Source organism: Bison bison, unplaced genomic scaffold (genome assembly GCF_000754665.1).
Source record: "Bison bison bison isolate TAMUID 2011002044 unplaced genomic scaffold, Bison_UMD1.0 scf7180017864518, whole genome shotgun sequence".
NCBI lineage: Eukaryota > Metazoa > Chordata > Mammalia > Artiodactyla > Bovidae > Bison > Bison bison.
In genome coordinates, this window is record NW_011495071.1 from 19703618 (window position 1) to 19710386 (window position 6769).

The following is a 6769-nucleotide window of genomic DNA, read 5'->3' on the forward strand; positions in this document are numbered from 1 at the left end:
AATGGAAAAATGGGGGCGGCCGCTCTCGCGAGAATTCGGGCCGTCGGGCTCCGATCCCGGCGCCTGGCGCCCAAGGTACCCAGACAGCTGTCGTTCGCAACTAATTACCTCGGCTCTCACTCGGCTTCGAGATGTATAAAATTGGTTGAGCGGCCAAGGAAACGCTTTTCGGAGACGATTCCAGACTGTCCATCTCGGGACTCCCTCTGCCGGCAGGGAAAGGACCAGGCCTCAGGTCCTCCATGCCTTTCAGGGCTCCTCGGACTCTCCGTCCACCGGGGAGAGACTCGACCCTAAAGCCTCACCTCTGGCCCTACTGCCAACACTGCTCGCCCTCCCTGTTAGAAGAGCTCCTGAACTCTTCCCTCTTTACAGACCTCCGGTCTCTGCCTGGAAGAGAAAGCATCACGGACTGCCTCCCGGCCTCCGCCCTCAGACACGGTCCCAGCCAGAAAGGACTGCGTTTTCTTTCCCCTTTCCCTACCCTCCCGAAGGCCCGGCTCGAGGGACCTCAAGTCTAGTCTCCTGCTTGGGGAGGGGACAAGTCCATAGTTCGCGAAAGAGGTATCACTTTCCCTCCAGCCCCCCTCCATCAGAGCGGCACTCTGCTGGGCCATTTCGGGGAACTTCCTTCTCGGACAGGTTCAGGTCTGGGGCTGAGATAGCTTCAGAGAGTGGGACTGCAGTTTGGACCTAGGATCCTCTTTTAAAAATGTTTTTAAAGTACGTTGAAACCACTGCCAGTTCTCCTTTGGCAGTAAGCATTGTACTGTTTTATAGGAAGCAAAGTTTGCGATGGTTATTTTTCTAAATCCTGCTCGTTCCTCAAACTTCCCTTATGAAAACCTGGTGGGATGTCCTTCTTGAAGACTTCTGTGGTACAGCGATGTTTTCGCACTCAGATAATATAATTCTGCTACGTTCCTAACACCCACAGTATCAACTACCTGTCTAAACTGTGTGTTCTCTCCAAACGTTTTTTTTTTATTGCGCTTCCGAATTACAAAAAGTCTCTATACTTATGTAAGTTTAGACACGTCCTGTTGTGTATGATGTAAGGCCTTTTTAAAGTGTAAAAAGGATAAAGATGAAATAAACATTTAAAGTAGCTAAGAGTTATTTTCTATATTAATTATCTTTTAAAATCCGTGTTATCTTCACTAAAAATATTTAGCGAAAGCAATATGATAGTCTAAGTTTCAGTGATTTAAAAAATCTGTAATACTTTATGAAACAGTTATTAAAATATGTGATTCAACGTTCAGGTTATTTCTGTACTTCACAATTTAACGGCTGTCATAAGCTGAAAGAGATAACTCACAAAGATATGTAGATCCTAATGGAAGAAATACATCTTTGGCTGCTCTTCCTAATGCAAGTATCCATTTTTGTCACTTCCATCCACCAACCATGAAAAGTTTTTGTTTGAAATTCAACTAGTAACTTTCTGTCTTCCCTTATGTCAGTCAGAAGATGTTGCATTTTTATATATTTTCAAAACTCTTCGGAATGCATTGCTTGGAAGATTTCTTCTAACAGGTTGGAAAATTCTGCCTTCAAGTTTTAGTATACATGTGTAAGGTGATTTTTTTTTTTTTTTTGAATTTTGATCTTGTGAGTATTTAAATTTTTGATATTTTGTGTATCATGGATTTTTGCATCAATTTTGACTTTTTAAAATATTGCATGTAGGTGTTCATCTTGATTGCTGAGTTTGGGGCATCCTCTTAAATTTTGGGCCCGAAGTGAATGCCTCACTTGCCTCACTATAGCCCCAGCCTTGGATAGCACACAATATGTCATTTTACATCAAAATCACATAATGGAAATATTCTCAAATCTCTGATTTCAAAATGTCATGCCCACTACTTAATAAGATGGCTTCTGTAGAGCTCATGCTAGAATCAGATATGTCATCTCTATCATCTTCCCCTTTGCACCTGCTTTATTATCTCCAACTCATATTTTCTTTCCAGAAATCTTTTTTAGCTACTTTCATTTTTGTGGGGGTTAATGAAATAACAATATAATTGGTAAATCTACTTAACCCAGCACACCTAAACTAGAGGAAATCACAATATATTAAGACAAAAGAAAATGAAGAAATCTCCAAATTATTTTCCATGTTGTCTCACACTTTTCACTCAGTAGTGAGATGCCAGTGTCAATCTATATATTATATATTTGAAAGACTTAACTTTTTTGTTTTTAGATAAAAAATAAATATTTTTAAAAGTTTTAGTATTTTCTTTCCACCATCCACCATCTCTGGTTGCACACTCTTCTTTTTAAATGCCATTGGCATGAATGTACTAGAGCCTGATGCCTTGGTATGTATACAATAAACATTTGTGGATAAGTATATGAATGCAGAATTGATTAATAAATGAACAAATAGAGAGGTATGGCTACCTTCCTAGTAAATAAAATTATTGCTATTACATGTATATGTGTTTATTTTACGTATAGATTTTATGTCTCCAGCCTTGACTTCTCTCAGGGGCTCCAAATGAATGCATCCATCTATCTTTTTGATGACTCAAAATGTCTCACATTTAGCTTGAATGAAGTAAAACATTTGATTTCCAAGTCTCCCACCTACCTCCTGCAATATTTACTCCGTCAATTCTTCCCATCTCAATAGCCTATACCATCCTCAGTTCAGTCTGTCAAACCAAAATCTTGAGGATCTTCATCTTACATTCAATTCATTACTAAGTCCTGTTGCTTCCAACTCTGAAATAAAATATATCCCAATCCAACCTTTTTTTTTTTTTAATTGGCTGTGTGTGTCTTCATTGCAGCGTGTAAGATCTAGTTCCCCAACCAAGGATTGAATCCAGGCCCCCTACTTTGGGAGCATGGAGTCTCAGCCACTGGAACACCAGGGAAGTCTCTGATGACTTCTCTTTATATCTGCTGCTGCCCATCTCACTCTAATCACCATCTTTTCTTGACTAAACTAATGCATTTGTCTCCTAACTCCTCGCTCCTGGTTTCTACTCTGCCCTCACTCCCTCAAGAGTTTATACTCCACGCAGCACTCCAGAGTGGTGATCTTTTAAAAATTTATTAGATGGTATCTCTCTCTTCCCATCTCGCTCAGCATAAAACCTATATTCCTTGCTATGGTCATTGGTAAAACCCAGTGTTATCTATATCTAGCCCTGTCTGCCTTGTTCATCTCATCTACCACTCTTTGGCTTTCACCAATGACCCAGCCGCTCTGCCTTTACTGAAACTTTTAAAATACATTGCTTATCTCTGCTATAAATCCTTTGCCTTGTTATTTCCTTTCTCTAAGATGTTCTTCCCCCAAGTCTTTGCTCTTATCTAGTTCTGCTTTGCCATTTGGGGCTCTCTCAGTTTCTCAACGGAGAAGGCAATGGCAACCCACTCCAGTACTCTTGCCTGGAAAATCCCATGGACAGAGGAGACTGGTAGGCTGTAGTTCATGGGGTCACTAAGAGTCGGACACGACTGAGTGACTTCACTTTCACTTTTCACTTTTATGCACTGGAGAAGGAAATGGCAACCCACTCCAGTGTTCTTGCCTGGAGAATCCCAGGGACTGGGGAGCTTGGTGGGCTGCCATCTATGGAGTCGCACAGAGTCGGACACAACTGAAGCGACTTAGCAGCAGCAGCAGCAGTTTCTCAAAGAGGCCTTTAATGACCACTCTTCTTCAGTGCCTGGCCTGTAATAGGTGCTTCATAAATTTCTGTTGAATTAACATTTTTTACACGAGATTCATGTTTTTAAAAACGTACTGTTTTCTTTATAACATTTTTGGATTATTTTTCTTTTTCCATTCACTTGAAAGTGTTCATAATATAACCCCAGTCAAAACATGACAAAAACATCAGAAAAATCCAGATGGGAGGACACTCTACAGGATATCTGGCTAGCATTCTTCAAGACAGTTAAGCTCTAGAAAAACAATGAAAGACTGAGAAACTGTCATAGACCAGAGGAGACTGGGGAGACATTACAACTAAATGCAATGTGGTACCCTGGATAGGTTTCTGGAAACGAAGGCACATTGATGGAAAACCTGGTGAAGTCCAAATAAAATCTGTAGTTTTGTTATTAATGTTCCAGTATCAGTTTCTTAGTTTTGACAAATATACAATGGTAACATAAGATGTTAACCATGGGGGAAGCTGGAAGGGGTATATGTATTTTCTGTTATGTCTAAGCAACTTTTCGGCAATTCTAAAATTATTCCAAGTTAAAAAGTGTATTTAAAAATGTTCATGGTAATACTTAAGGTATTTCTGTCCTCTTTCATATTTCAACACCATTTGTGAGCATTTCTATGTTTTAAATGACTTTTAAAAAGCCCTAAGGTCAAAATCATATGATACAATTTAAGAGCTAGTGATAATGTTCCCTATAACTAGAACTATTAGTAATACTGTTAAATGTATTTTGTAAATGTGAATGGAGGTTTTTGCCTTGATTCTGTTTTAATGGAGTAAAAAGATCTTTAGTCAGTGTGATGTGACTTTGGAGCCACACTGATCTGTTTTGAGATTCAAGCTCTGTCACTTTCTCCATATAAGACCTCCCTGAACCTCTCTGTTCTCAACTAGAAAATGAGAGAACAAAGAAGACTCTTGGCATTTACCAATTTAACATTTGCAGTTTTGACCAGAAAAGTTCATGACATGTAGCACTCTATAATTGAGCCAAAAAGGAAATTTGGATTTTATACATTAGCCAAGGAGAGGAGACAGTATAGCTGTATGATGGAACGAATGGAGTTGAAAATTGTTTACCTAAATTTGAATCCTACTTCTGTTAATATTAACTGATGGCCTTCCTTGGCTAAATCTCTTAAATTCATAAGCTTCAGTTTTCTTATCTGTAAAATAAAGATAGTAATAGCTCCACCTTGGGAATTCCTGGGCACTCCAGTGGTTAGAACATGACCCTTTTACTGCCATGGCCCAGGTTCAATCCCTGGTAGGGAAACTAAGATCCTGCAAGCTGCATGGTGTAGGAACAAAAAAAAAAGACTCTGAAAAGAAATTCAACTTTTAGCAATGAGATTGAAGAAACTAATAAAGTAATGGATCTTAGCCATGAACTAGGTTCTCTGGCTAAGTTAGAGAGTGAAATGTAAAACTAGTCAGTTCAATTCAGTTCAGTTGTTCAGTCATGTCCAACTGTTTGCAACCCCATGGACTGCAGCACACCAGGCCTCCATGTCCATCACCAACTCCCAGGACTTGCTCAAACTCATGTCCATTGAGTTGGTGATGCCATCCAACCATCTCATCCTCTGTCATCCTCTTCTCCTCCTGCCTTCAATCTTTCCCAGCATCAGGGTCTTTTCAAATGAGTCAGTTCTTTGCATCAGGTGGCCAAAGTATTGGAGTTTCAGCATCAACATCAGTCCTTCGAATGAGTATTCAGGACTGATTTCCTTTAGGATGGACTGGTCAGATCTCCTTGCTGTTCAGGGGACTCTAAAGAGTCTTCTCCAACACCACAGTTCAAAAGCATCAGTTCTTCAGCACTCAGCTTTCTTTATAGTCCAACTCTCACATCCATACATGACTACTAGAAAAATAATAGCTTTGACTTGACGGACCTTTGTTGGCAAAGTAATGTCTCTGCTTTTTAAGATGCTGTCCAGGTTGGTCATAACTTGTCTTCCAAGGAGCAAGTGTCTTTTAATTTCATAGCTGCAGTCACCATCTGCAGTGATTTTTGTTTGTTTGTTTTTTGTTTTTTTTAAGAGACGGGGTCTCGCTATGTTGCCCAGGCTGGAGTACAGTGGCTATTCACAGGCGCGATCCCACTACTGATCAGCACGGGAGTTTTGACCTGCTCCGTTTCCGACCTGGGCCTGTTCACCCCTCCTTAGGCAACCTGGTGGTCCCCCGCTCCCGGGAGGTCACCGTATTGATGCCGAACTTAGTGCGGACACCCGATCGGCATAGCGCACTGCAGCCCAGAACTCCTGAGCTCAGGCGATCCTCCAGCCTCAGCCTCCCGAGTAGCTGGGACTACAGGCGCCTGCCACCGCGCCCGGCCTGCAGTGATTTTGGAGTCCAAAAAAAGAGAGTCTGTCACTGTTTCCCCATCTATTTGCCATGAAGTGAAGGGACTGGATGTCATGATCTTAGTTTTCTGAATGTTGAGTTTTAAGCCAACTTTTTCACTCTCCTCTTTCACTCTCATCAAGAGGCTCTTTAGTTCTTCTTCACTTTCTGCCATAAGGGTGGTGTCATCTGCATATCTGAGGTTATTGATATTTCTCCCAGCAATCTTGATTCCAGCCTGTGCTTCATCCAGCCCAGCGTTTCTCAAGATATACTCTGCATGCAAGTTAAATAAGCAGGGTGACAATATACAGCCTTGACGGACTCCTTTCCCTATTTGAAACCAGTCTGTTGTTCCATGTCCAGGGCTTATATTTGTAATGGAAATGACAATATCATTAAAGAAACATGAAAAAGCAATTTGGAACTTATTTCAGTGACTGTTTTCACCACTCTAGGGGAAAAGTCATCAACTGAGTAAGAAATGTAGTAAACACTGAAAAAATAACTTTCATTGTAAAGATAAGAGCAGGTGGGCTTCCCTGGGGGCTCAGGGAAGTGGTGAGGAATGCCAGGGTGGGGGATGTAGGTTTGATCCCTGATCCAAGAGGATCGCACATGCCACAGAGCAGCGAGGCCTGTGTGCCACAATTACTGAGCCTGTGAATCTGTGCTCCAGAGCCCTGGAGTCAGAACTACTGAAGCCTGTGCACCCT